This window comes from Peromyscus maniculatus, chromosome 1 (genome assembly GCF_049852395.1).
Source record: "Peromyscus maniculatus bairdii isolate BWxNUB_F1_BW_parent chromosome 1, HU_Pman_BW_mat_3.1, whole genome shotgun sequence".
In the NCBI taxonomy this organism is placed as follows: domain Eukaryota; kingdom Metazoa; phylum Chordata; class Mammalia; order Rodentia; family Cricetidae; genus Peromyscus; species Peromyscus maniculatus.
This window is the reverse complement of record NC_134852.1, coordinates 22,346,029-22,359,688: the sequence shown is the minus strand read 5'-3', so window position 1 is coordinate 22,359,688 and position 13,660 is coordinate 22,346,029. Positions and strand designations below refer to the sequence as shown.

The 13,660-nt window shown below is 38.6% G+C and overlaps 1 long non-coding RNA gene across 1 annotated transcript; it reads right to left on the bottom strand.

Annotated features, from left to right (window-relative positions):
• Positions 1-775: 775 nt before the first annotated feature.
• Positions 776-12,508, bottom strand: LOC143272001 (uncharacterized). The gene is made up of 3 exons (XR_013049358.1): positions 12,280-12,508; positions 11,210-11,380; positions 776-901 (listed from the first exon to the last, which is right to left on the bottom strand). It is a non-coding gene; the product is annotated as an uncharacterized LOC143272001 (long non-coding RNA).
• Between the last annotated feature and the right edge of the window lie 1,152 nt (positions 12,509-13,660).

Sequence of the window (13,660 nt, the reverse complement as noted above, 5' to 3'; positions counted from 1 at the left end):
AAACTGGGAGTAACTGAAACATAAATTTCTGCTGAATAGCCCTCATTGTAACAAAAGGTTTCTGTAGGATTCTAGTGGGAGATTCTCGTCAATAATATTATTCAGTTATGGACAATGATATCTACACTTCTACCATCCATACAACATACACCCACTGGTGCAATAACTGCAATTTTGGTATCAGAGTAACCAATCATTTTCTGATTGATAAGAGTTCACATCTGGTACCATCATCATGTTCAAATATTCATGATGAGAAGGAAATAGGTCCTAGTGTTGTTGCTATCACTGTTGCTCTGTTAACCACAAGGTATAACATCTTCCTTAGTACTAGAAAGACTAGATACTCCAAATATTGCCAGGATGGTTATTCATAGCTAAGCTGTAGCTGTGCTATTAGGTAGTGGCTTGTGAGAGCAGGAAAACTTCACAGTTAGGTTTGTAATGGTAATGATCCTTGAATCAACAGGTTGGTAGAGTGTAGAAAAATAAGATGGAGCCAAGAAAATTATAGAATACATTGAAGGCTTGAGTTGTAACCAAGTTAGATAACATAAATGACTTGGGGGTTGAATCCCATGATTAAATAAACAGAATGTTGAAGTGAGTGCTTATAGTCTTAGAACTCATGAAGTACAGGAAGGAGGAGCAGATCTTCCAGGTAATCCCTATCTGCATAGAGAATTCAAGGCTAGCCTAAGCTATATCACACCTTGTCTTCATAAATGTAACTGAGCCTCCTTCAACCCCTATATTTAACATGACACTCACCATTATTTCCTTTGAGGAACCATTCAATGTAAGTTCCTAGTGACTCTGGATTATCAATAACTTTTGTGTTATATAGGAAAAAATAACCAGACATAAGAACATCTCTGGGATTTCTGATGACATAGATCACCTTAAATGGAAAAACATGTAAATGAATGTCAATATAGTCATAAACAAATTTGATCTGGCTTAGTTTATATGAAAAGTCAATCAAGTATCAATGAGGTTTCCAAATATATTTATTATTTTTATTTGAACAAAATATGAACACAAGTGCAAAATGTCTATATTTACTAGAATCTTCTTTTATCATTTTGATTTACACAAATATAACAGCAAAATGACTGAGGCCAGTGATACTGTAATAAAACCAACAGCAACAAAAAAAGACAAGATTGATTCAATACTTGTAAAGATCAATATTTTACACGGTGAAAGACTATCTGTTCACTGTGAAAGAATGTTTTATATACATTGAATAATGCATACTATGCTAAATTTACCTTAAAAATGACAAACTAATAGGTTTCTGTAACTGTAACTATAAAAAGAAAACTCTCAAAAGAATCATTATGCAGAATTTAATGTTAATGTTTCATTGCAAAATGGTGAACACAAAGACCCATGAGCGCCTAAAAATGCTGAGATGGAAAGAAATGGGAAAAGCAACAGCAATTGGTTATGCAATATCAATGTCTTAGCCCTGAAAACATAACACAAGTAACATTGTACATACTGAGCAGATTGTACCAAGGTACTTAGGACTATGTAGATACATATACAGATGTAACAACACATAATGAAAAAAAACACAAATTTGAAAGACAGAAAAGCAGGATATGATGGTAAGCCTGGAGATAGGAAGAAGAAGGGGGAATAATGTATATAATTATAGTATAAACACAAAACAGAAGAAATAATTTTAAAAAATTAAAAAAACGAAATAAATATTTTGTCCAAATGCTCATTGTGACATTACTATATAATTCATCTTTTGGGCCTTAATTTCTCCAGACACAAGTTTTCTAAATCTAAATAAGACACATAAATATAGCTTTATGATCACAACTTCACTGTGATAGTTTAAAGAGACATTATTTTCTACATTTGTCTTTGTGTTTAAGCATAAAGAGTTATAGTTTCTAAGGTATGGGGATTTCCACAAAACTTTCTTATTAACAATGAGAAAGCAGAGACAAGCAGACACAGGTAGGTCCACAACGGTGGCCTACAGAGGTAGACGGGCCTGGCAGCGGTGGTCAACAGGGACATACAGGCCCGGCGGCAGCCAGCAGAGACATACAGGCCTGGTGGCAGCCCGCAGAGGTAGATGGGCCCGGCAGCAGTGACAAGCAGAGGTAGGTAGGCCTGCGGCAGCATCCAGCAGAGACATACAGGCCCAGTGGCAGCTGGCAGAGACATACAGGCCCAGCAGTGGCCCACAGAGGGAGACAGTCCCAGCGGCAGCTGACAGGGACTTACAGGCCCTGCGGCATACTGCAGAGGTAGACAGGCCCAGGGACGGAGTCAAGCAGATGCAGGTTGGAACAGGGACACCTGTAACCCCAACACGTGGGGAAGAAGCTATCTCCATGGGATGGAACCAGAACGAATCTGAACACTCCTTCTGTGGACAACCCAGGGCCCAATGGCTGATCCTGTGAAACCCAACATCTTGGAAGTGTTGGTGAGACTACCCCGCTCAGCTGAAACCCATCTGGGAGAGGATTCAGATGCGTACAGTTTGAAGTCTGAAGAAACAAGATCATCTGAGGAGTTGACAAATGAACAAAATGTGACCTGGGAACACAGAAAAAGGCACTACCCAGCCACCAAATCAGATCACCAGGATCATAAGTATATACTTTACCAACTGAAATCAGCTGCCCTTGAAGAAATAGCCCAATAGCACCAATTTAACTAAGAACCCGTACTAAACCAAGACTAAAAATTAGAACAAGAGAGTCACTCTCAGACACAGACACCACCTGCACTGCACAGAGGAAGAGATGAGTAGATGCCAGTGCAAAAATACAGGCAACAACATAAAGACCTATATGGCAACATCAGAACCCAGTGAATCTACACCTGCAAGACCTGAACATACCAAGACAAAAGAAATCAACCCTAAAAATGACTTTAAGAAGATGATAGAGGCCCTTAAAGAAGAAATAAAACATTCCCTCAAAGAGGAATTAAAAACTTTCCTTAAAGAAGAAATGAGAAACTCCCTTAAAAAGGAAATAAAAACTTCCCTTAAAGAGGAAATGAAAAACTCCTTTAAAGAGGAAATAAAAAACTCCCTTAAAGAAGTGGAAGAAAAAACGAACAAAATATGGAAAGAAATCAAATCAAGCCAAGAAAAAGCAATTAAACAGATGAAAGAAACATTCCAAGATCTGAAAAATGAATTTGAGACAATAAAGAAAACACATGCTGAGGGAATTCTGGAAATAGAAATCCTGACAAAACGAACAGGAACTACAGAAACAAGCATAACCAACCGATTGCAAGAGATGGAACAGAGAATCTCTGACACTGAAGACACGATAGAGAAAATAGATTCATCAGTCAAAGAAAACACTAAAGAAAGAAAGTCGTACCACAAAACATCCCGGAAATTTGGGACACCATGAAAAGACCAAACCAAAGAATAATAGGGATAGAAGAAGGAGAAAAATACCAACTCAAAGGCACAGAAAATATATTCAACAAAATCATAGAAGAAAACTTTCCTAACCTAAAGAAAGAAATACCTATGAAGATACAAGAAGCTTACAGAACACCGAATAGGCTGGATCAAAAAAAAAGTCCCCTCACCCCTCACCACATAATAATCAAAACACTAAACACACAGAACAAAGAAAAAATATTAAGAGCCGCAAAGGAAAAAGACCAAGTAACATATAAAGGCAAACCCATCAGAAAAACACCAGACTACTCAATAGAGACTATGAAAGATAGAAGATCATGGACAAATCTCATGCAGACACTAAGAGACCACGGATGCCAACCCAGACTATTATACCCAGCAAAACTCTCAATCACCATAGGCGGAGTAAACAAAATATTCAAGGATAAAACCAGATTTAATCAATACCTGTCCACGAACCCAGCCCTACAGAAAGCACTAGAAGGGAAAATTCAACCCAAAGAATCTAAACACATCCATGAAAAATCAAGCAATAGATAATCCCACACCAACATACACTACAGAAGGACAATACAACACAACACAATCACAAAAAATAACAGGAATTAACAATCTCTGGTCATTAATATCCATCAATATCAGTAGTTTCAACTCACCTATAACAAGACACAGGCTAGCCACTCTGAAAAGCGTAAGGTGGTATCTCAGAGTTGTTTTGATTTGCATTTCCCTGATGATTAGGGATGTTGAGCAATTCCTTAAATGTCTTTCAGCCATTTGGGTTTCCTCTGTTGAGAATTCTCTGTTTAGTTCTAAAGCCCATTTCTCAATTGGACTGTTGTTCGTTTTGATGTCTAATTTCTTGAGTTCCTTATATATTCTGGATATCAGTCCTCTGTCACCTGTGGGGTTAGTGAAGATCTTTTCCCATTCTGTAGGCTGTCGCTTGTACAACCACTTTGGAAATCAATATGGCGCTTTCTTAAAAAATTGGGAATCAATCTCCCCCAAGATCCAGCTATACCACTTTTGGGCTTATACCCAAGAAATGCTCAATCATACCACAAGAGCACTTGCTCAGCTCTGTTCATATCAGCATTGTTTGTAATAGCCAAAACCTGGAAACAACCTAGATGCCCTTCAACTGAAGAATGGATAAATAAATTGTGGCACATATACACAATGGAATACTACTCAGCAGAGAAAAACAATGACATCATACGGTTTGCAGACAAATGGATCGATCTAGAAAAAAATCATCCTGAGTGAGGTAACCCAGACTCAGAAAGACAAATATGGTATGTACTCACTCATAGGAAGATGATAGATGTGGAACAAGGATGACTGGACTGCTACTCACATCACCAGTGAGGCTACCTGGAAAACGAGACCCCAAAAAAGACACGGAGAAATGGATGAGATCTACATGAACAGCCTGGTCATGAGTGGGAACAATGAAGGGCAACGGTCGAGGGAAAGAGAGTGGGAGATCCTAGCTGGATCAAGAAAAGAGAGGGAGAACAAGGAATAGGAGACCATGGTAAATGAAGACCACATGAGAAGGGGAGGAAGCAGAGAGCTAGGGAGGCCCACGGAGATCCACAAAGATACCCCCACAAAAGACTGCTGGCAATGGTCGAGAGATGGCAGGAACTGACCTACTCTGTTGATGGGATGGCCAGACACCCTGTTAGTTGTGCCATAAACCACATCCAAGGAAGGTCTGAGGAATCTGGATGCAGACATCCATGGCAGGGCCCCTGGTGGAGCACTGGGAGTCTAATTAATGAGAAATAAGAGGTTTTATATGAGCGAGAATTGTTGAAGCCAAGGTTGGATAAAGCACAGGGACAAATAACAAAATGAATGGAAGCACAGGACCTATGAACCTAAGGCTGAGGGGCCCCCAACTGGATCAGACCCCCTGAATGGGTGAGACAGTCATTTGGCTTGATCTGTCTGGGAGGCAGCTGTGTGTTGGTGCCAGGTCCTGGGCTAGCTGCATGAGTTGGCTGTTTGAATCCTGGGACCTATGCAGGGACGCTTGGCTTGGTCTGGGAGGGGGGGACTGGACCTGGCTGGACTGAGTCTACCAGGTCGAACCCGGTCCTCGGGGGAGACCTTGATCTGGAGGAGGTGGGAATGGGGGGTGGGGTGGGGGGAGGGGGAGGGGGGCGAGAGTGGGAGAACAGGGGAATCTGTGGCTATTATGTTGAACTAAATGATGTTGTAAAATAAATTTACTTAAAAAAAAACAGGCTAACTGAATGTATAAGAAAAGAGGACCCATCCATCTGCTGCATACAAGAAACACACCTTAACTTCAAAGACAGACACGACCTCCGAGTAAAGGGCTGGAAAAAGGCTTTCCAAGCAAATGGACCTAAGAAACAAGCTGGTGTAGCTATCCTAATATCTAATAAAATAGACTTCAAACTAAAATCAATCAAAAGAGATCAAGATGGACATTACATATTTATCACGGGAAAAATCCATTTATGCTCCAAATACAAAAGCACCCACATTCATAAAAGAAACACTACTGACATTTAAAACGCACATCAAACCCCACACATTAGTAGTGGGAGATTTTAACATACCACTCTCACCAAAAGATAGATCTACCAGACTGAAATTTAACAAAGAAATAAAGAACCTAACAGATGTTATGACTCAAATGGTCCTAATAGATATCGACAAAATTTTCCATCCTAACACAAAAGAATACACCTTCTTCTCAGCACCCAATGAAACCTTCTCAAAAATTGACCACATACTTGGACACAAAACAAATCTCAACAGATACAAAAAAATGGAATAACCTCCTGTATCTGATCAGACCACCATGCCTTAAAGTTAGACCTCAACACCAACAAAAATTATAGAAATCCCACAAAGTCATGGAAACTGAATACTGCCCACCTGAAACATCAATGGGTCAAGGAAGAAATAAGGAAAGAAATTAAAGATTTCCTAGAATTCAATGAAAATGAAAGTACAACTTACCCAAACTTATGGGACACTATGAAAGCAGTGCTAAGAGGAAAATTCATAGCTCTAAATGCACACATAAAGAAGATGGAGCAATCCCATACCAATGAATTAACAGCATAAATGAAAGCTCTAGAACAAAAAGAAACAAACTCACCCAGGAGAAATAGATGCCAGGAAATAATCAAATTGAGGGCTGAAATCAACGAAATAGAAAACAAGAGAACAATACAAAACAATCAATGAAACAAAGAGTTGGTTCTTTGAAAAAATCAACAAGATAGACAAACCCCTAGCCAAATTAACCAAAAGGCAAAGAGAGAGCAAACAAATTCAAAAAATCAGAAATGAAAAGGGAGACATAACTACAGACAACGAGGAAATTTAGAGAATCAGCAGATCATACTTCAAAAACCTGTACTCAACAAAAATGGAAAACGAGGAAGAAATGGATAATTTTGTGGATAAATACCACATACCAAAATTAAATCAAGACCAGATAAACCATTTAAATAGACCAATAACCCCTAAAGAAATAGAAACAGTCATCAAAAGTCTCACAACCAAAAAAAACCCAGGACCAGATGGTTTCAGTGCAGAATTCTACCAGATTTTCAAAGAAGAACTAATACCAATCCTCTTCAAAGTGTTCCACACAATAGAAACAGAAGGAACACTACTAAACTCTTTTTATGAGGCTACAATGACCCTGATAAGCAAACCACACAAAGATGCAACAAAGAAAGAGAACTACAGACCAATCTCCCTCATGAACATTGATGCAAAAATACTCAACAAAATATTGGCAAACTGAATCCAAGAATACATCAAAACAATCATCCATCACAACCAAGTATGATTCATACCAGGGATGCAAGGATGGTTCAACATACAAAAATCAATCAATGTAATACACCATATAAACAAACTGAAAGAAAAAACCACATGATCATCTCCTTAGATGCTGAAAAAGCCTGTGATAAAATGCAACACCCATTCATGATAAAAGTCTTAGAAAGATCAGGAATACAAGGAACATCTCTAAACATAATAAAAGCAATTTATAGCAAGCCAACAGCAAACATCAAATTAAATGGAGAGAAACTCAAAGCGATACCACTAAATTCAGGAACAAGACAAGGCTGTCCACTCTCCCCATATTTATTCAATATAGTACTAGAATTTCTAGCTAGAGCAATAAGACAACAAAAGGAGATCAAAGAGATACAAATTGGCAAGGATGAAGTCAAACTTTCACTATTTGCAGATGATATGATAGTATACATAAGTGACCCCAAAAACTCTACCAGGGAACTCCTACAGCTGATAAACTCCTTCAGTAAAGTGGCAGGATACAATATCATCTAAAAAAAAAATCAGTTGCCCTCCTATACACAAATGATAAAAGGGCTGAGAAAGAAGTCAGAGAAACATCACCCTTTGCAATAGCCACATATAATATAAAATACCTTGGGATAACACTAACTAAACAAGTGAAGGACCTTTTTGATAAGAACTTTAAATCTCTAAAGAAAGAAATTGAAGAAGATATCAGAAAATGGTAGGATCTCCCATGCTCATGGATAGGTAGGATTAACATAGTAAAAATGGCAATCTTACCAAAAGCAATCTACAGATTCAATGCAATCCCCATCAAAATCCCAACACAATTCTTCACAGATTTGGAAAGAAAAATACTCAAATTTATATGGAAAAACAAAAGAACCAGGATAGCTAAAAGAATCCTATATGATAAAGCAACCTTTGGAGGCATCACCATCCCTGACCTCAACCTCTACTATAGAGCTATAGTAATAAAAAACAGCTTGGTACTGGTGTAAAAACTGACATACAGACCAATGGAATCAAATTGAAGACTGTGACATTAATCCATGCACATATGAACACCTGGTTTTTGACAAAGGAGCCACAACTATAGAATGGAAAAAAAGAAAGTATCTTCAACAAATGGTGCTGGCATAACTGGATCTCAATATGTAAAAGATTACAAATAGATCCATATCTGTCACCATACACAAAACTCAAGTCCAAGTGGATCAAAGACCTAAACATAAATCCAGTTACATTAAACTTAATAGAAAAGAAAATAGGAAGCACTCTTGAACGCATTGGCACTGGAGACCATTTCCTAAATAAAACACCAACAGCACAGACCCTGAGCACAACAATTAATAAATGGGACCTCTCAAAACTGAGAAGCTTTTGCAGGGCAAAAGACACAGTCAATAAGACAAAAAGACAGCCAACAGGATGGGAAAAGGTCTTCACCAACCCCACATCTGACAGAGGATTGATTTCCACAATATATAAAGAACTCAAGGAACTAGACATCAAAGTACTGGACAGTCCAATTAAAAAATGGGCCAAAGAGTTAAACAGAGAATTCACAAAACGAGAACTACAAATGGCTGAAAGACATTAAAAGAAATGCTCAACATCCTTAATCATCAGAGAAATGCAAATCAAAACGACTATGACATACCACCTTACACCTGTCAGAATGGCTACAATCAAAAACACCAATGACAACCAATGTTGGAGAGGATGTGGAGCAAAGGGAATACTCCTCTACTGTTGGTGGGAATGTAAACTTGTACAACCACTGTGGAAATCAGTATGGTGGTTTCTCAGAAAATTAGGAATCAAACTACCTCAAGACCCAGCCATCCCACTCTTGGGCATATACCCAAGGAATGCTGATTCATACCACAAAGATACATGCTCAACTATGTTCATTGCAGCACTATTTGTAATAGCCAGAACCTGGAAACAACCTAGATGCCCATCAATGGAAGAATGGATGAAAAAAATGTGGTACATATACACAATGGAGTACTACTCAGCAGAGAAAAACAATAAAAGCATGAAATTTGCAGGCAAATGGATGGAACTAGAAAAAAATCATCCTGAGTGAGGTAACCCAGACCCAGAAAGACAGTCATGGTATGTACTCACACATACGTGGATTCTAGATATAAAATAAAGAACAATCAGACCACAACCCATAGAACCATAGAGGCTATATATATATAGCATGGAGGTCTGTAGGATGACTGTGGCTTATAATAAATTTCAGTATTACTCAATTATTGAAAAAAATAGCCAAATGAATGGAAACACATGAACTATGAACCAAAGGCTGAGGGGCCCCCAGCTGGATCAGGCACTCTGAATAGGTGAGACAGTTGATTGGCTTGGTCAGTTTGGGAGGCAACTAGGCAGTGGGACCAAGACCTGTGCTCATTGCATGAGTTGGCTGTTTGAAACCTGTAGCTTATGCAGGGACACTTGGCTCAGTCTGGGAGGAAGGGACTGGACCTGCCTTGACTGAGTCTATCAGGTTGATTGCAGTCCTCGGGGGAGGACTTGTCCTGGAGGAGGTGGGAATAGGGGGGAGGCTGAGGGTAAGGGGAGGGGGGAAGGGGGAGAATAGGGGGAACCCATGGCTGATATGTAGAACTGAATGCTATTGTAAAATATTATATATATATATATATATATATATATATATATATATATATATATATAAAATAAATAAATGAAAATAAAAACAAATAGGAGTCAGGTCAAAGAAATGAATGACAGGTAATGATTTTTTAATCACCACTAGATTAATTATGTTGTGGCCATAAAAAAATTGGAATGCTTTGCATTGTGATATAAATAATAATATGCCATCTTGGGGACAAATGGGAAAGGAAAGGTTCTATTTAAATTGTGATGGAGTTTGTGTGTCAGGTTGTCAAGGGATAAATCTGGTTGGCTAGTTTCATTTCAGCTTTACACAAGCTAGAGTGGTTTGGAAAAAGGCAACCTCAATTCAGAAATCGCCCCTAACAGAATGGCCTGTGAGAAGACCTTTGGGGTGTTTCCTTGATTGATGATTGATGTGAAAGGGTCCACTTCACTGGAAAAGTGTCAGTCCTAGACAGATGGTTTTGAGTGCTATAAGAAAAAGGCTTGAGCAATTCATGTGAAGCAAGCTGGTATGGAGCACTCTTCTGTGGTTTCTCCTTCCATTCCTGCTTTCAGGGTCCTGCCTTGAGTTCTTGACCTAAGGCTTTTCCATGATGGATTGTGATCAGAACTTGTAAACTGAAATAAACCCTTTCCTCTCTAAAATAAATAAATAAATAAATAAATAAATAAATAAATAAATAAATAAATAAATAAATAAAAAACAAAGAAATGATGTGTCACAACCTGGATATTTCTGATTCACGTAGCAGATCCTCTTTCAGTGATGTTGGTGATTTTTTTGGCTACTGGTCTTAATGGACAGCTAGACACAGCAAGATACAATGGATACAGATAAGCCATGGTTGTTGAACAATCTCCCAGATTATAGCATTCATGCCTGTTCAGGCTGCTTCCCCTATGAGCAACTCTGCTTGGGTGATTCACCCATAAGGTTTCAGCTATATATAGAACCAATTTTACCTAAATGACTTTGATGACAACAAAACAATAATATCCACTGTACACTAGTGTTTGAGCTCTACATGACCTGTATGTGTAGTCCATGAATGCCCTACTGTGATAACACATTTTTTCACATTATATCTGCCCAGGATCACTGAGAGGTGGTTGATATTCTGGAATTCTGATATAGTCTGAGGAAGGGACAGATTAGCATCACCTAGTGCATGAAAATCCCAACTTCCCTCTCCAAATATATACAGAATGCATTTCAGGCAGCGTTCCAGGGCCCAACAAAGTAGAATAAGTTCAAAGAGCATTTGGCCAAAGATTTCTCAACTACTGGACTCGGACCTTGGCCTTGGATCTGAAGAAAGACTTGGGGAAAAGATGGAAAGGGAGGTGGGAGGACATGAGGCATGGTCCTTCCGTATTGATCAATGTTGGAAGTCCCTTTCTAGTCTCTATCCATGGTGAGCGTTCCCAGATAAACACAGATTGGATCCATTTGGGATTTCCCTTGGTCTGAATCAAGCAGACAGTCTCAATCAGCCAGTGAGTTCCTGAACAAGAAGGAAAAGTAGTTGACACTCATTTGAAGAACCATTCTGTTTCGGTAAATTCAACTCTTCCAGATATTTGTCAGGGATGCAATCATGGTATCTGTCCTAGAGATTGGAACATTTTATTTAATACAGTGTTATTAAGATGCATCCATCCTGCACTGTATGTATTGGTACTCCTTCACTTTAGCTAAAATAAATTCCATGGTCTATTTACCATACACAATGTATTTGTGATTATATGCTCATTTGTCAATGAGTGTTTCTCTAGCATTATTCTCTGGGCTATTATCTGAATCCTTTTCCTGCAGCCCACTGTCCTTAGATTTTCCATGTTATTGCCCTTTGATGTTAGTAACCTAATACTTAACCAATGTTTACTTCTTCTGCCACCCACCATACTCCTCCCCCAATGACCATGATGTCTTTCTTGCTTCCTTGAGTTTTGAGACTCTTTCCTCTACTTGAAGAAGATCCATGGTAATTATTCTTCCTGGAGTTGTCCTCTCCTCCACATAATCTTACATTCATGGATTTTCTTGATGTTCTTTTATTTGTTTATTATCATCAATATCTCTTCCACACAGAGAGAAACGAATGCCACAATCTGCTTTAGGAAACACTGTCATTGCTCCAAGGATCAGCTCAGGCACTGCTAGTGCCTAAGCTGCTCCACTGACTACATTGCTTAGGTTAGAGTTCTTCCTCTGAGTGAAAATGCTCTCAGATACAGCTCTTCAAGCCCACAAACCACTGAACACGTGAGATATATAAAGCATTGCATTCACCACCTAAATGAAGGATGATTAAATCTCAAAACTTCCACAGACAGTTCAGAATCTTTCTCAATGTTGTTCCTACCTGATTTAGGATACCTCACTATGACAGTGTCTTCATCTCTGATCACAAACTTATCATGACTTTCTTCAATAATTTCTCTTTTATACACTGTATCAGGGAAAGGTATTCCTTCAAACCAAAAGTAGGCTGACATCCCAAAAAACTCTTTCTTGGTGCTGTGAGAATTCCAGCATTGATCACATGTTCAGATTAAAGCAAATTCTGAGAGGTAAAATTTATAGTGCAGTCAAAGAATCATTAACATCCCAAAGTTTGTACAAAATGAGCTGCTGATAGTAAGAAATACAGATTGCAGAAATCAGTCAAAGGTTGCTGTATTAATCATCTGTGAACTTAATCAGAGATTGTTCTAGAAAATTGTGAGCCTGAGATCATGGCCCCAAACCAGAAACTCAATAACAAGTACTTAGACATTGAAATGAGGCTCAGTTAAAATATTTTCTAATACAATTAAGTATTCTCAATGGTTTCAAATGTGCAAAAAATTTACAGAGACCATAAAAAAAAATGTTGCCCTGAAAAAAAGTTGTCATGTACAATCATTTTTTTTAAAGTAGGGATTGTTTTGGATAAATATAATGCCTTCGATACACCTCAGCCTCAATTTTTCCCTCCATTGCCTTCCTCGCTTTCCCATATTCATGATTGCTTCTTTAATTTTCACTGCTATGTTGATATGATCACACATTTATATAACATACAGAGTCCATTCAATTCTGTTTGTATGTGAATATATCCTTAGATGAGCACTAGGACCTGAACAACCAATATGGGATGTCCCCTCCTGAGGCAGTTGATTCTACATTCATTGACCTGTTTTGTTGTGTTTGTTTTTTCCTCTATGTATAAGACAATCTAAAATTTCCCCTATCATGATTTGGATAAAAACTGTGTCATTATGGTGGTTCATTTGTATAAATATACTGGTGAGTGTCCAAAGGTGTATTGCTCTGTCATGTTTGTAGGAAACATCCTACCAACAAATATCCTCAGGCTCTGTGTTTTTCACAAGCCTTAGGTAGAATGGATTCATTGTATAACATTTTTTAAACTCTGTGGGTTTGGTCCTGGTTTTGGGCACTAAAATATAAGTAGCTTTTGCAACTCTGTGGTTTTGGTCCCAGGTTTTGGCACCAAATTATAAATTTTGCAACTCCATGTGAAAGGTATCTTAACTATTTGGAGAGTCAGATGACAACTAGGACAGCCCTGACAGCAGGAGCTGAAATGAGAAAGCACAGCCCTGGAAGGGAAAATATTCTGACTGCTCAGGAGAGTCAGACCTGTAGCTGCTAGGACTGTTCATCCCTGCAGGGGAAGGTACCCTGACTGCTCAGGGGAGTCAAGCCTTTAACTTCTAGGACAGCTCAGCCTGAAAGGG